Consider the following 14,958-nt stretch of genomic DNA (forward strand, 5'->3'; position numbering starts at 1 on the left):
TCCTTGCTTCCCCGCTGCTCCCTTCGGTCGGCTCCCTGGGAAGGCATCTTGAGCTGGTTCCCACCGTTACGGAGGCGGCACCCGCGCGTACACGCACATAACCGCGGCGGCCGTTTCTTCCGGCTACATTCGGATGCGATAAGGCCGCGCGCCCGACATAGGGCATCTGCTGAGTGGCGCTCCCTTTTGGCATTGGAAAGCCCCGCGTCACCTGCACCTGTAGCGCCGCATTGACCACGGCATTTCGCTTTGCGGACGTGTCGAAAGGCGGAGCGTCAATGCGGCCATTTCTTTAAGAACAATGGCGATAGGTAGAACACGTTCAGAAAGCAACGCCGGCGACCAAATAGTTGCGGAGGACGCGAGTTCAGCCTAACGCTTACCTGCCTACTCGCGCTGGGAGTTCGCGTTCCAAAAGCACGCCTGCCGAATGGATTGCGGCGCGCCAGATTCAGCGTGCGCACGAAGCCGCGTCGGCGAGCAGAGTAGCGGAGGACGCGATTGCAGCGCGAAACTGAGTGATTTTCGCGCGCGTTTCGCGCGTTTTGTTCTTTTCAAATAGTGATGAGCGATAAGGGTAAAATCTGATAAAATTAATTGCCAATAACAGACCTTTTTGTTCTGCTTCTCTATTCGAGGAGATTACCGTATCGTCACTCCTAAATGATAGAGCTGTAACTGATGTAATGTATTTGACTGTCTTCACTCTTTAAAACACTTTCCGCGGGTCTATTTTATCCGTTGCTGTCTTTTATTATTTTTACCCAAACGGCTTATATAATTCTATAAGTCACAGGTAAAGTTGCATAGATAACTTAAGCCATCCAGCTATCAGTTGACTGCTTTATTTTACCCTGGACGTGGATCTACACTGCAAGTTTCTTTGGTTATAGGTTTCCTATTTTTGGTCTTTTTCCACTTTAGAAACCGCGCCTTGTTTGCTTGTCTGTTTCATCTTGAAGCCATCCGTCGCCTCGTGAAGAAAGAGGAAAAGTAACAAAAAATGACTTCATCGGCTTTCTGCCTTGTGGCGCTGATCAGATGGTACTCTGCCCCCATAGATGCAGAGCGGCGCCAATGCTAGCCAACGGGGAAGAGATGAAAACGAGGACCGAAGAGGCCCCTGGACTGTCGGATAAGCCGCATGTGGCTGGCATTGTAAAAATAGAGGGCACGCCTAATACGCTTGTTACTGTGCTACCGCCGAGCTGTTCGATTCTAAATGGGTGCAAGTCAGCCCAAAAGAGCTCATTTCAGCATCACTATTCTCTTCACTGCTTTGTCACTGCCATGGTAGAATACTTACAAGTTCTGTAATACAACTTCGACGAAGTATTCTAGCGCTGCGCAGCGAGGTATGGAAAGGAAAACGATTGTTGTAACTTTAAAAGACAAGAAGTGAGCGGGTTGGGTCATAGAAGAAACGCGATATAATGATAACCTAGATTAAACCAAAAATGTTAGGGGCGATCGATTGGCATTATGCAGAGGAAAGGTGATAAGATTTTCCATTAAATGAGGCTTTCTTCTAGTAATCATTGTATTCCTTTCTTGTTTCAATTCCAGTTCCAATTCTATTATGATCTTCTCTTTTATTATTTTCACTGCGTTCGTCTTAGTCATTTCCTTATGAGCTGAGTCATGCTTTGTCCGGCGTCTTGATCCTCTTCCCTACAAGTGGACATAGAGAGAGGGAGGAGGCAGCGGAGGGGACCTGCCAGCTGTGATGGGTGTAAGGGGAGCAGAGAGAGAGTTGCGGGGGAGGGAAGGACAGTTGGCAAGTGCGAGGTGTGGCCACCTGCCAGGAGTGAAGACGATGGTCGCTGGGTTCTCGCTCAGTATACTTCTAGGCTGTCGCATAAAAGGCAGAAATGGATGTGACCAGGCCATATAAACCGAAGGCAACCGATGGTACTGTAAAGTAACGGAATGGATCCTGACAAAAGCAAGCAGAGCCAGCAGAAAGTGAGACGGGAAGATGAGATTCTCATCTCTGTGCGGAGAAGGTGGTCGCAGGTTGCACAGGACGAGCGTATTTCGAGGCATATGGGAGGGCTGTTTCTCCTGCAGTGGACGTAGTTTGTCTTATAATTATCACCGGAAACATAAACGTTTTTTGCTACATTTTTCACTGCCGGTGCATAGACTTCCGGCGGTACAGTGCCCTTACCCAGCACCCATAATATGATAATTTTTGGTATATTAGGCAATATTCAAAAAAGAAATCCTGCATATCCCGCAACTGTGGATAGTCCAAAAAGCTAATAGTTTTAACTTCATCCTGCAAGATGTGTCGCAATTTTCGATAAATGCAATAGATTGCACTGGTGCACCAAAAATCTCGTACGTGACAAAGCGGGCACGTCGTTAGGCATAAGCCCCCCACTGCACCTTTTTAATCCCCGCTTCTCACAACTTAGGTAATTTACCGAGTAATTTGTTCTTCTTTTTCTTGCCTTCCAGGTTGCCATCATCACTTCGCTCAAGCATCAAATTGCGATCCACCATGCGAGCATAACACATGTAGGGGGCCATACGCATCGTTTCTCACCGGTTATGGCGTCACAGTAACGAAAGATAAGACAGGCTGCGAAACTGTCATTGCGACGGGGTGCTGGAGATGGTCTTTCTTCGAAAGTATAGGACACTGCGAGTATTGTTGCTTTCCAAACAGTAAGTTCGGACGCCTCTTTCATTGTTTTTCTTATAACACCCACCAACTAATAGTATGGTGAAATCTGATAGGGGCAGCATTCCAAATTTGGTGGTTTTAACATTGCACGTCCCATACATAATACGCCTCAGGGCATACCTGTATCACCAGTTCTATTATATTGCGGTGTTTTCGTTCGCCCTGTACCATATCCCATTACTGGCCTCCTGAGATGTTCCTATTAGTGGGCGAAAGCTTAATTCTTTTCCCAGAATGTACTATCGGGCCGGAATGAAACGAGAACAATGTCTGACGTGGCTGTTCGTAGTGCTCGCATCATCTAGGAGCGCCTGTGTTAAGCTGATAACGTGTGCTCTGGTTTCGAGGCTTCGTCCCCAGCCGCCCTACGAGCGGTCCTCGCTCGACTTTTAAATGTTTCCCAGTCCCATCCAGCGATAGCATGGTACTAACCCCATGGCTTCCATTTTGCGTCTCGACGCTCGCCGTGTCCGCGGGTCGGGTGAGCGTTACGACATTGCCGTTTCCGCCACCAAGTCCACTTTTCTTGAACAAATATTTTCAATATTATAATATTGTAAGGTAGTCCTATGATAATAATGAAAGTAATGGTTCAGTCCTCCTATCCGTTGCAAAATCTTTCCGTTTAATATTTTCAATATTATAATATTGTAAGGTAGTCCTATGATAATAATGAAAGTAATGGTTCAGTCCTCCTATCCGTTGCAAAATCTTTCCGTTTAAGATTTTCCATCGTTCCCATTGAATAGCTAAATCAGCCATAGAAAACCAATGGGGACGCCTCTAACGATCGCAAAAACGTTCATAGCAAAATAATCCAAGCCTGCCGAGGAGATGTGTATGGATACAACGTCATGGTGAAATCTTAAAATACCTGAAAAAACTGTGTTCATAAACCTTTTCACATTCAAAAATGCTTTTGTCCAGCAATGCTGCTACCCGCAGCGGTCGCGCAGTGGTTAGGGAGCTCGGCTACTGAGCCCGACTTCCCGGGTTCGAAGCCGGCCGCTGCGGCACTGTTTCGATGAGGTGAAACTCAAAAGGCGCACATGTGCTGTACGGTGTCGGTGCACATTAAATACCTCCAGGTGGTGGAAATTTTTCCGGTGCCCTCCACCACGGACCGTCTTCTTCCTTTCTTCCATTACCTCCTTTATCCTAAGTTGAAAAAAACCAGTCACAAAAGACAAGGGACATGAGAAAGAGTGTACACGCCACGACGACTGGACTGTCAACTGAGATTTATTAGACAAAAACATAGTCCCAGCAAAGCCAACAGAGCATGCGCAACAGCCGTATCACAACTCACAGCGCATAGGGCACACAAGATACACCTCTACCGTGACCGGCCTAAAAAAGCAAATTACTTTTCGAGTAAGCGCACCGAAGTTGTGCTAATGCAATCTTGGCCTGACAAACTGATATGGTAAGCCTCCAAGATTTCTCGCTCTTGCTTACCCCTGCCTCTACCAAGAATCGTTACGTTGTTGAACAGTGGATAACACCCACATTCATTGCAATGGCGAGGCAAGTTGGCGCCGTCATCAGACCCCAGGGAGGAGTGGTGCTCACGCAGCCGGTCATTAATACATCGACCTGTTTGGCGTATGTATACTCTTTCGCATGTGAGGAGGAACTTGTACACGACCTGAGCGACACACGCCGTGAAGCGGTTCTCGTGCTGCGTTGTGCAAACCTAGTTCCTTTCCCTGCCTCGAGAAATGCGCGAGCACAGACCCGGAAGCTTACAAGGGGCAGAAATACCACACTCACTCTCTGCCTGGCCGCCACTTTTTTGATGCCGTGGCTCACTTTATGCACGTACGGCATGACCTCGAACTTTTGGCGTTCAGTTGCTCCACCATCAGCCGGCTTCGTCCGTTCTTTCTTCAGCTTCTGAAGCAGCGATTCAGCCACTGCTTTCAAAAGATATTTAGGGAACCCTGTGGCTTCCAAACATTGGAACTGATTATCAAGGCTCTTTTTGATAGCGTGGTGACAGCTCTTTTCCAGTGCATTGCGGAAACAATTCATCACAATGCCTCTCTTTACAATCTTTGAGTGCGCAGAACCGAACGGTAACAGAGCGTTCTTGCTTCTGGGTAAAAACATCCAGCATAAATGGCCATCGTCAAAGAAGGTTATGTGCAGTTCTAGGAACCTGATGGAATGATTGTTAGGGAGTTCATGGGTGAAATAAAAGCGCGTGAAGAAGCTTTAAAAGCAATCAAAACATCGTCTACTGCTGCAGGCAGAGTGTCATTAGGTAAAAGCTCTAAGAGAACTAAAAAATCGTCCACGTACCGAAAAGGACAAGCGTGTGTGCAAAGTTTTTCGGTACGTGGACGATTTTTTAGTACTCTTAGAGGTTTTACCTAATGACACTCTGCGTGCAGCAGTAGACGATGTTTTGAGTGCTTTTAAAGCTTCTTCACGCGCTTTTAATTTCACCCATGAACTCCCTAACAATCATTCCATCAGGTTCCTAGAACTGCAAATAACCTTCTTTGACGATGGCCATTTATGCTGGATGTTTTTACCCAGAAGCAAGAACGCTCTGTTACCGTTCGGTTCTGCGCACTCAAAGATTGTAAAGAGAGGCATTGTGATGAATTGTTTCCGCAATGCACTGGAAAAGAGCTGTCACCACGCTATCAAAAAGAGCCTTGATAATCAGTTCTAATGTTTGGAAGCCACAGGGTTTCCTAAAAATCTTTTGAAAGCAGTGGCTGAATCGCTGCTTCAGAAGCTCAAGAAAGAACGGACGAAGCCGGCTGATGGTGGAGCAACTGAACGCCAAAAGTTCGAGGTCATGCCGTACGTGCATAAAGTGAGCCACGGCATCAAAAAAGTTGCGGCCAGGCAGAGAGTGAGTGTGGTATTTCTGCCCCTTGTAAGCTTCTGGGTCTGTGCTCGCGCATTTCTCGAGGCAGGGAAAGGAACTAGGTTTGCACAACGCAGCACGAGAACCGCTTCACGGCGTGTGTCGCTCAGGTCGTGTACAAGTTCCCCCCTCACATGCGAAAGAGTATACATAGTCCAAACAGGTCGATGTATTAATGACCTGCTGCGTGAGCACCACTCCTCCCTAGGGTCTGATGACGTCGCCAACTTGCCTCGCCATTGCAATGAATGTGGGTGTTATCCACTGTTCAACAACGTAACGATTCTTGGTAGAGGCAGGGGCAAGCAAGAGCGAGTAATCTTGGAGGCATACCATGTCAGTTTGTCAGGCCAAGATTGCATTAGCACAACTTCGGTGCGCTTACTCGAAAAGAAATTTGCTTTTTTAGGCCGGTCACGGTAGAGGTGTATCTTGTGTGCCCTATGCACTGTGAGTTGTGATACGGCTGTTGCGCATGCTCTGCTGGCCTTGCTGGGACTATGTTTTCGTCTAATAAATCTCAGTTGACAGTCCAGTCGTTGTGGCGTGTACACTCCTTCTCGTGTCCCTTGTCTTTTGTGACTGCTGTTTTTCAAGTTACTATGAACCAACTGGCCCGCATTTCTACCCTTCTGCTCCTTTATCCCTTCTTTTACGACGCTTTTCGAGTGTCCATCGATATGTCAGGCTGTTACTGCTCCTTTTCCTTGCCTCAGAACAAAAGTTTAAATTCTTCAATTTGTTTTTCAATTGCTTGGTAAGTTTGCCGACTACCTCACTGCCTAGCCGTGCAGAGTGCAAAATGTTTGTATAGAACGCCCGAACTGCGTGCTCTAAGCCTTACCGGACTACGAGGGCGACATCCAGCGATAACGACTGACTTGAGGCAGGTCGGCCGTAAACATTAACGGCCAAACTGGTAACATCGACCTTCTTTTCTCGGTTCGGTCGCAGCTGCGGCGTTGCCATGTGCTTCTTTCGTCAGATGTGGTGCCATGACTGTGTTGCGATGAAATATTTCGTGTCCCAGTTGGGAACAGGGAAAAAGAAAACAAAGCCCATAATTTTATGTGCAACCGCATAGTTCTCGTTTCGCAGCAAACACCGCCTACAGATCATCTGGCGGCGAAAGGAGGTGGAGAAGCCATGGCGGCCAGGAAGACGCGAAAAGACAGGCCATGCAATGTTTCGCCGCGCATGCTCACACGCTGCCCGTCTCGAGCCAGGTGTCATCGCTAGACGTCGCGCGCGCCACCCAAAGTGGCCTGGAGCAGGCAGTCAAGCGTTCCACACAAGCGTTTTGCCGTGTGCACATTCAGACAGAAGATGGACCATAGTCGATCACATCACGTCGACAAGGGCATCAGTTGATTCGAGTTGACTCTCCTGTAGGCTTTATAATCCTAAAGTGAGATATTGCAGTTGGCAAAGGTGGAGAAAAGGGCCAAGGCATTCACATGAATTGGCAGTCAAGATAATTTAACTCATAATCAAGCGACTTGCGTGCATTTGGGTATTTCTTAGCCGACTTGTCCAAACAGCGTTCTGTCTCCGTCATTGTCTGCCATATATTTTTTCGCGCCTTATGCAAATTCATGCGGTGTCTTGTTTCTGGAGGCGCCACTCTATATAAATGGGGACTTGAACTTAAGAAAGTGAAACATATGGTTTGAGTGATTTCACTGAAGACACAGTTCGATGACACCAATGAAAATCGTGCGCATCGAAAATCTTGTTCTATTAGCTCAAGACTTCAAACGCAGATGCGTCACGACACGAAAAGATAAACAAAATCTTGAACTTTAGGAAGGCCACCACTGTCGATTCGGTTGCCGGAACCAGGTATTGCAAGGCAATAGGGCAACAAAACTGCCGGTGTTGCAGCGCAACTGAATGATCCTACGCGGCTAGTTGTTAATTTCAAGTCAATTCAGCATTTTCGCCATTTATGTCGAAAAGCATTAAGGGCTGCATATTATGTGGCGATTTTTCTGTTCTGTCACCGCACGTGGGCGGCCACGCAATCATCTAATAGATTTGCCAGAGCGGATGCTCAATACCTTTGATGTTGAGGAAATAACAGGAGCGCAGTGTTGCTTTCTGATCTTGGTGTAATAATCGCTACGTCACCTCCTGTGGATATCGCCATCTGATCAAGCAGCACTGCTAGTTTAAGCAGAATTCAAAGATGAAATTTTTGTTAAAGATTACAAAAAGACGATTTATAGAAAAATTATACACTAGCGCCGCATGGTGAGAGTCCGTAGGCGCAAACTTCTATTTTTTTCTTATCAGATGAAGGAGTCAAACTAATGGTAGTGGTATGTAAAGCACGGATGTGAGAATATGGGAAATGTACACTATGTACAAAATATGATCCAGTCAAGTGCAGTTGCTGAAATGCCTGTGTAAGATATGTGATTTTTTATTATACTCCAAATAGCTCACATTCCACTTTCGTACGAAAACTGCCCCCGTCCCTACCGAACTACGCCTTATACTCTTCCCCTCCGGGTAGCATTTTTTTCTCATTGAAATCATTCTGTTGTTGAAACTGGCCATTAAACTTATGATCATTACATTGCTTGTTGCCTTTCTGCTCTTAAGAACTTGCACCGCTCATTTCCGTTCCTGCTGTCTATATGCGTATCATATCATCACCACATTGAAAGTCGCACAAAGCTAAAGCCTTACCTTTAGTTTAACGCTCTCTTTCCTATGCTTGTAGTTACCACAGTCACCCCGAATAATACGGAATTAAAAATACTGACGTACTGAAGCGGGTGTTTATTTCGCGTTCCTTTACGTAGCACTTCTGCAAAGGAGTATTTATGAAATCTAAGATTCAAGTTGCAGCTCCTACAACCTGTAAGCACTTTTATACTGGGAGCTATTATACCAAATATTCTGTGACGTAATCGGTGGCGTGCGCTGTGAACATCCGGTCACGCGCATTCACATGAGCAGAACCACCCATGTGACCCTGCACCCATTGCCGTGGGTGGCGTGCCGTTAGGAAGTTAACGGGAAGCATCATCGGAAAATCGCCTGCCATCTACTTCCGGTTCAAATTTTCTGCTACTCTCTGCCTCTTGCATTGCAGTCGTCGTGCATGCCGCCGTCGGTTATTCATTATTTGTTGTACCACATCGCTTATTGTGCATGCATCATGTTAAGATCAGCGCATGCAGCGCATGTGCGCTTCCTTAGTGCAGAAATCCCACATTCCGGAAGGTGTGTTCTGCCGTTGTTAACATGGCGGCATAGGCTGGCTTTTCAGCACATGCGATCCAGTCGGTTTCATGAAGGTTTGAAGTAGTTTAACGTCTGCGTATTTGTTTTTCTTTGAGCTACGAAGTGCTGGAACGGGTACTGTTGAGCACACGATAGGTGCATTTTTCACACAGCGTGAAACCGTTGCCAGTGGACTAGCAATGGGCACAAGCATGTCACGTTGCGCATAGCGCGTCTCAATGCATCGCACCGCGTACGCATAGAGAATCACGTAATATTTTCATTATTTTCGTTTCATTTGGTGCTGAAAAAGAGCCAGGTATAAGAGCAGAGCCGACGTCGCTACTGCCACGAAGCTAGCGAATTAGGGTGAGAAAACTGTAACTGGAAGTTGCAGTAGTAGACGACTTTCCCATTGCCTTTTGCGTTGATCCTGCAAACGCACCTCACCCATTCTTGTGGTAGCTGACGTTGCCGCAATATGTGCAATGTAAAGTATACTCATAGCTTTTAGCATTGCCTAAAGACAGACAGCAACACAGTGACAACTCTCGGTCAGTTTAGTGCGCTACGCAGCACGCGATTAAAAACTGGAAAATTCTTCCCACTTTTCGTTCTCCAGAAGGACAGCGCTGACTGATGTTTGAAAAATGTCTGTACCTGGCACTGGAAGTTCCAAGCAACAGTAGATGAAGCAGACGTTTCGGATGACATGTACGCATGAAAACGAGCACTGCAGATTCGTATTTCCTGTTTTGCTTTTGTACCTCCATGTCACATAAAGCAAAATAAAAACCTTGCACAAGCATTTGCTGTTTTTTACTGGGGATAACCACACCAAACAATCGGGATTACTTCTAATAATCAATTTCGAAACGTCCACGTGTAAAAGACAAGCATTAATTCTTTTTTAGCAAGGACCACAGTTCAATGTCAGTTTGACCTTAACTATTAGAAAGAAAAACGGCTATCATTTTAAGATAAATGGCTACCTAACTACAACGTTTTACTGCGACTTGAATGCTTCTCCTCTAGTTGACAAAATCGATGTTCTTGTAACTTACAAAGGCAGTGTTATGTAAAATTGAACCAACTCAAATTGAGGTAAGGCCAAAATTACTGTCTACTGTTCACGTAGGCCTTCTTCGACTAGTCTGCACAGATTCGACTGCTTACACGCCGCAGAGAACACCAGTTCTATGCTATACCTCAATACTCATTGCATCTACGGTAATAGGCAACGTAGTGCGCTCGAAAAGCTAAGGCAGACGACAAGCAGATGGCTACTGCCACCTGCGACTACGCGGCCGCTGTACTTTCAGGCGGCTAAAAGAGCACGTTATGCGTGGTCAAATAAAAGCAGCGCAACTGCTTAACCTAGGTTGCTGGCTGCCTCGTAGGTCCCTGTCCGTTTCCACCATTCACAATGCTGCAAGAATGAGCCTATATGAAGATGCATAAACATGGCGCCAGGTTTGCATTCTATTTCTGTCAGTAGTAAAAGTATTAGTGCCTTTTATTCCTGCACACACCTCCTTTGTATGGCGGAGTAAATGAAATTCTCCATATATATGGATTAAATAAAACCTCCTTAAGATAGTGCGCTAGAGAACAAGCCGTTTACTATTATTTCGGTATTTTTTTCTAGTTGTGTATGAGAGACTTTGTGATATTAGGGCATAGCACCATACTTTTTCTTGATGAATTGATGTGCCGGCAGGCATGGATGAAAGCGGGGGCCCGGAAGACCCTTTGAAGTTCAACAGCTCAGGGACCCACCCCGATTCCCTTCAGGAAAGATCGTATGTTGAGAATTGTGCACCATCCGTGCACATCGAAGAACTGTGAATGCCGTCATCGACTTGCACAGACGTGTCGCTTTTCAGAACACCTGCGGTGCCACCGAACAACACTTCCTTGAGCTACTGGACATTCATCTTGGTTCCACAATGGTAGGCTTTGGAGGAAAAATGTACGTGCAACGAAAAGGGCATTTGTGTCGGCTCGTGCATTACCCGAGTCTTATGCGAGATAGTTTTATCTCACTTTAACCGCCAGCCATCACATGAACTCGGCAAAGCTAACTAGCACAATGAAAGTCTACAGCCGCATTGGTAACTTTCTAGTGACTTTTAATTTATTCGACGAGTTCCAGCTAAAAACACCAGCAGACAAGGTTGTAAACTTTCTTTACAGATGCCCACAAGAACTGCGTGTTACTCTGGAACTTCCAAATGGCAAAGCCCTTAAATACTGAGATTGTCGTCTTATTGTTAACTTTGACGGTTATGTAAGCGTGTGTACATCCCGAGGTTCAGAAAATCGTTTTGTCTTTCCACTCAAAAGATTCCAAGCTCACAGAGCAAGTCCTGGCGGCGTGTTGCTTAAAATTAGCCTCGATAAAGTCTTCCAGACACGTCATAGATCTTTGTCTTGCGAGACAGCTCGAGGAGTCGGGTAAACATGGCCACCTGACGGCTCTCTTATAGGCTGTAGCAGAATCGCTTTCCAGAGCCCTACCCTTGATTTACTCTGAACATTGTAGCGCTGGCAGACGACGGACGAAGAGAGGACGAGATACACAGTGCGCTGAACTTAGCGACTTGCCTGACCACAGTCAATGACTCAAGGCAGACTGTTTAGGCTCGATGGCGAGCTTGGGGCCACGCTAAGCAAGCGCTTGATTTCGTCGGGGCAGTTGCTGACGCCTCCTAATAGATGAACTTGATTGCAAGTGGTCGCCTATCCTCTTGGCATTAGAGTCCATAGACTGCGGAGCGCGTGCTGCCAGAGGAACTCGGTGGTGTTGTCTATGATGCGAGAGAATGCCAAAGGGACAGGTCACGCGACTCTAATGCCAAAAGGACAGGCGACCACATGCAATCAAGTTTATCTGATAGGAATCGTAAGCAACTGCCCCGACGAAATCCAGCGCCTGCTTAGCGTGGCCCCAGGCTCGCCATCGAAGCTAGAGTCTGCCCGGAGTCATTGACTATGGTTAGGCAAGTTGCTAAGTTCAGCGCACTGTGTGTCTCGTCCTCTTTTCGTATGTCGTCTGTCAGTGCTACAATGTTCAGAATGGGAAACCAACTTGCCCAGCAACACACCCTGCTTCGATTTATTCAAACCGGAACATCAGTCCGAGAAGAACTAATAGCATGAGTTTATGCCCTACGAGCACAAAGTCTGGCATAAATTCAAAAGAGTACCGTCTAAGTATGGCGTATGCTTTGTGGTCACTTTGCCTTAAAAGCTGTCGGAACTATGAAGACTTGTCGAAGAACGGCCACTTCGCTGTGCTGGTTGGCAGAAGCACCTAAAGTTAGGAGGAGATATGCCACGAAGGCTGGTTGGTTCAAGCGTGCTCGAGGGGCACCAAGTGAACGCATTTGGGTGTTCATGACAGCAAAGTTTGTTGGGAACGTCTACTGATGTGGTAGTAAATTTAAACAAGGAGGACAAAGCTCTATCACGTCTCCTCTTAAAAGGGAGAGCAATAAACAATAGGAAAGATCATCCCTGACATATGCTTAGCGTGCCCGCCTGGCAGGCACAGTGCCCGGGTTCGGACCCTAATGTCGCATAGTTTGTTTTTTATCTGAAGCGTGTGGAAATATTTTCGTCGCGTTTCTAAGAACTTCCTATATATCCTAGGCTTTCCGACCGAACAAGCTGTATAAGCTATGCCGTAGAATGCGTTTCTTGCTACACCAGTGAAGTATATTGGGTATCACCGGGCTCTGGTAAAGTCTACATAGCCCAAACTGCACGTTTTGTGGGAACGAGCAGCGGAGATAATCTGCCAATCCATTGCAGGAGCTTCCGCGGCTGCTCCCCTGAACTGCACAAGACTGTACTCGTAGCAGGCGGCAAAGACTGCTTGAAAAAGAAGTACGGCAAGCGTCGCATAATTTATGGTTTGGGTTTATATGCTTCAAAAAGAGATGCGGTTTATAATTAAGATATGGTGGTTCTGGAACACACTTTAATATCACATCGATCGATACACACACGTGGCATCATTCCTTTGATCGTACGTTGGCAATGTCGTTGCTTCCGTTGGTCTATATTTGGCAACCAAGCTGTGCCAGTCGATGAAGACTGCTAAGGCAGGCTGTACACCGAGTAAGTTTCTCAACAAACTCGGTGGACAATAGCGTTTGTCCCGTTCTCTTCTCTTGTCCTTTCTCTTCACCTGTGCTTTCCAAATTAGGCGTACAACACCTTATGCTTCCTCCTCACAGCACCGACTATAGTGCATCATTTCGACCGGACTGCCCCTATCGTGGTCCACACAGGCATCAGTGGTGTCACCCTCGATGCGTACCCGTCCAGCAGAATTATGACTTCGAAGAATACGACATTGCCTATGCAAGGCGAACACTCATCAATGCTTAACCCAAATACTGCATATCTGAAAGAGAGGTCGGTCACCCTCTGGGCCCTTGCCATATTCTTTCCTTACCTCTACGGTCGTCTCTTAGATGGCATGACGGATAATCTTACTCTTTACTGGACTTCCTTCCTAAAAGAATCTTCCACCGGCGTCGCCAAGTTGGCTCTTCGTTTGCAGGAGTATGATATCCACGTAGTATATCCTACCGGCTGCATGCATCAAGATGTATATGCCCTGTGCCGCTGCCCCTACCAGTTGAGATCAACAGCCTTTCCATCTGGGACGCACCGCTATCGTCGCTCGGTAGATCAGCGACATGCTTTTCGTACAGGCCTCTGGATCGCTTCCGGTATGCCTTGTACTGACATTGGCACCCATGCAATTTTGCGCCAACGTCCGTACCGCGTTTCATACGGTGAGCGCCGCATCACTGACGAACAGGTGACCGACATGCTTCAGCGCCACGTGATCCAGCCGTCGCGCAGCATGTGGGCATCTCCGGTGATCCTGGTGAAGAAAAAAATGGCCAGGCTTAGCTTGGTTAGTCCAAGAATGCGTTGCATATCTCGATGGAGTTCCGTGCTGCTCCGTTGACTCAATAGGCTATTGACTCGATCGCCATTGAAACTGCCCGTGTAGCAGCGCTCGATTGCCTTTGAGTCGATAGACTATCGGTTCGAGGGCCCTCGAAATGCCCGTGTGAGAGGGGTATAAGACTGTCCCGGCGAAGGAGCGCAGCTCTTTTATACATATGCCGTGACGTCAATCATAGCGCAGCGCCCCTAGCGGGAGGAGCGGGAGTCAGGTGGTGGCTGCGGCCGCGCGCGACCGCGCCAGTTGGGGCCCAGCTTTTCCTCCGTGACGTCACGCGCCGGCGCAGCGCCCCTAGCGGGAGGAGCGGGAGTCAGGTGGTGGCTGCGGCCGCGCGCGACCGCGCGAGTTGAGGTTCAGCTTTTCCTCCGTGACGTCAGGCGCCGGCGCAGCGACCCTAGCGGGAGGAGCGGGAGTCAGGTGGTGGCTGCGGCCGCGCGCGACCGCGCGAGTTGGGGCCCAGCTTTTCCTCCGACTGTCGTGGCGTCACGTCACGTGGATCAATAGTGGCTGCCCGGCCGCGCCCAAGGGCTGAACTGAGTGATTGCAATATGCAACGCATAAAAGATGGTTCCATCCGGTTCTGCGTAGACTACGGCCGTCTGAACAAGATTACATGCAAGGACATTTACCCTCTCTCTCGTATCGACGACGCTCTCGACTGCGTGCAGGGCACTAAGTTCCTTCCTTCATTCTATTTGCGCTTCGTTTACTGGCGGGTGATGATGGCAGAGGCCGATCGCCCCAAAACCGTTTTTTTTCACATCCGACAGGCTCTTTTAATTTACTGCAATATCCTTCGGCCTCTGCAATGCACCCGCCACATTGGAGCGCATGATGGACAACCTACTTGGTTCGAATGGCAAACATTCCTTTGTTACCTGGACCACGCGATCTTTTCCCCAGATTTTTAGCCTCACCTCCAGGGCCTTGAGACTGTTCTTCGATGGCTGGCTGACGCTGGTCTCCAAAGTAATTACAAGAACTGCCGCTTCAGAGCTTGCGTTCTCGCGTAACCGGCAAAGTTGCGAGCTGTGGCGGAATTTTCAAATCGCACTTCTGTGAACTAACTCCGCAGCTTCGTCGGCCTTTGATCCTAATTCCGCCGCTTCGTCCGCAGTTTCACGTGCCTTGCATTCCTGGTTCGTTTGTTTTCTATCT

The sequence above is a fragment of the Amblyomma americanum genome, chromosome 4, assembly GCF_052857255.1.
Source record: "Amblyomma americanum isolate KBUSLIRL-KWMA chromosome 4, ASM5285725v1, whole genome shotgun sequence".
Classification (NCBI taxonomy): Eukaryota; Metazoa; Arthropoda; class Arachnida; order Ixodida; family Ixodidae; genus Amblyomma; species Amblyomma americanum.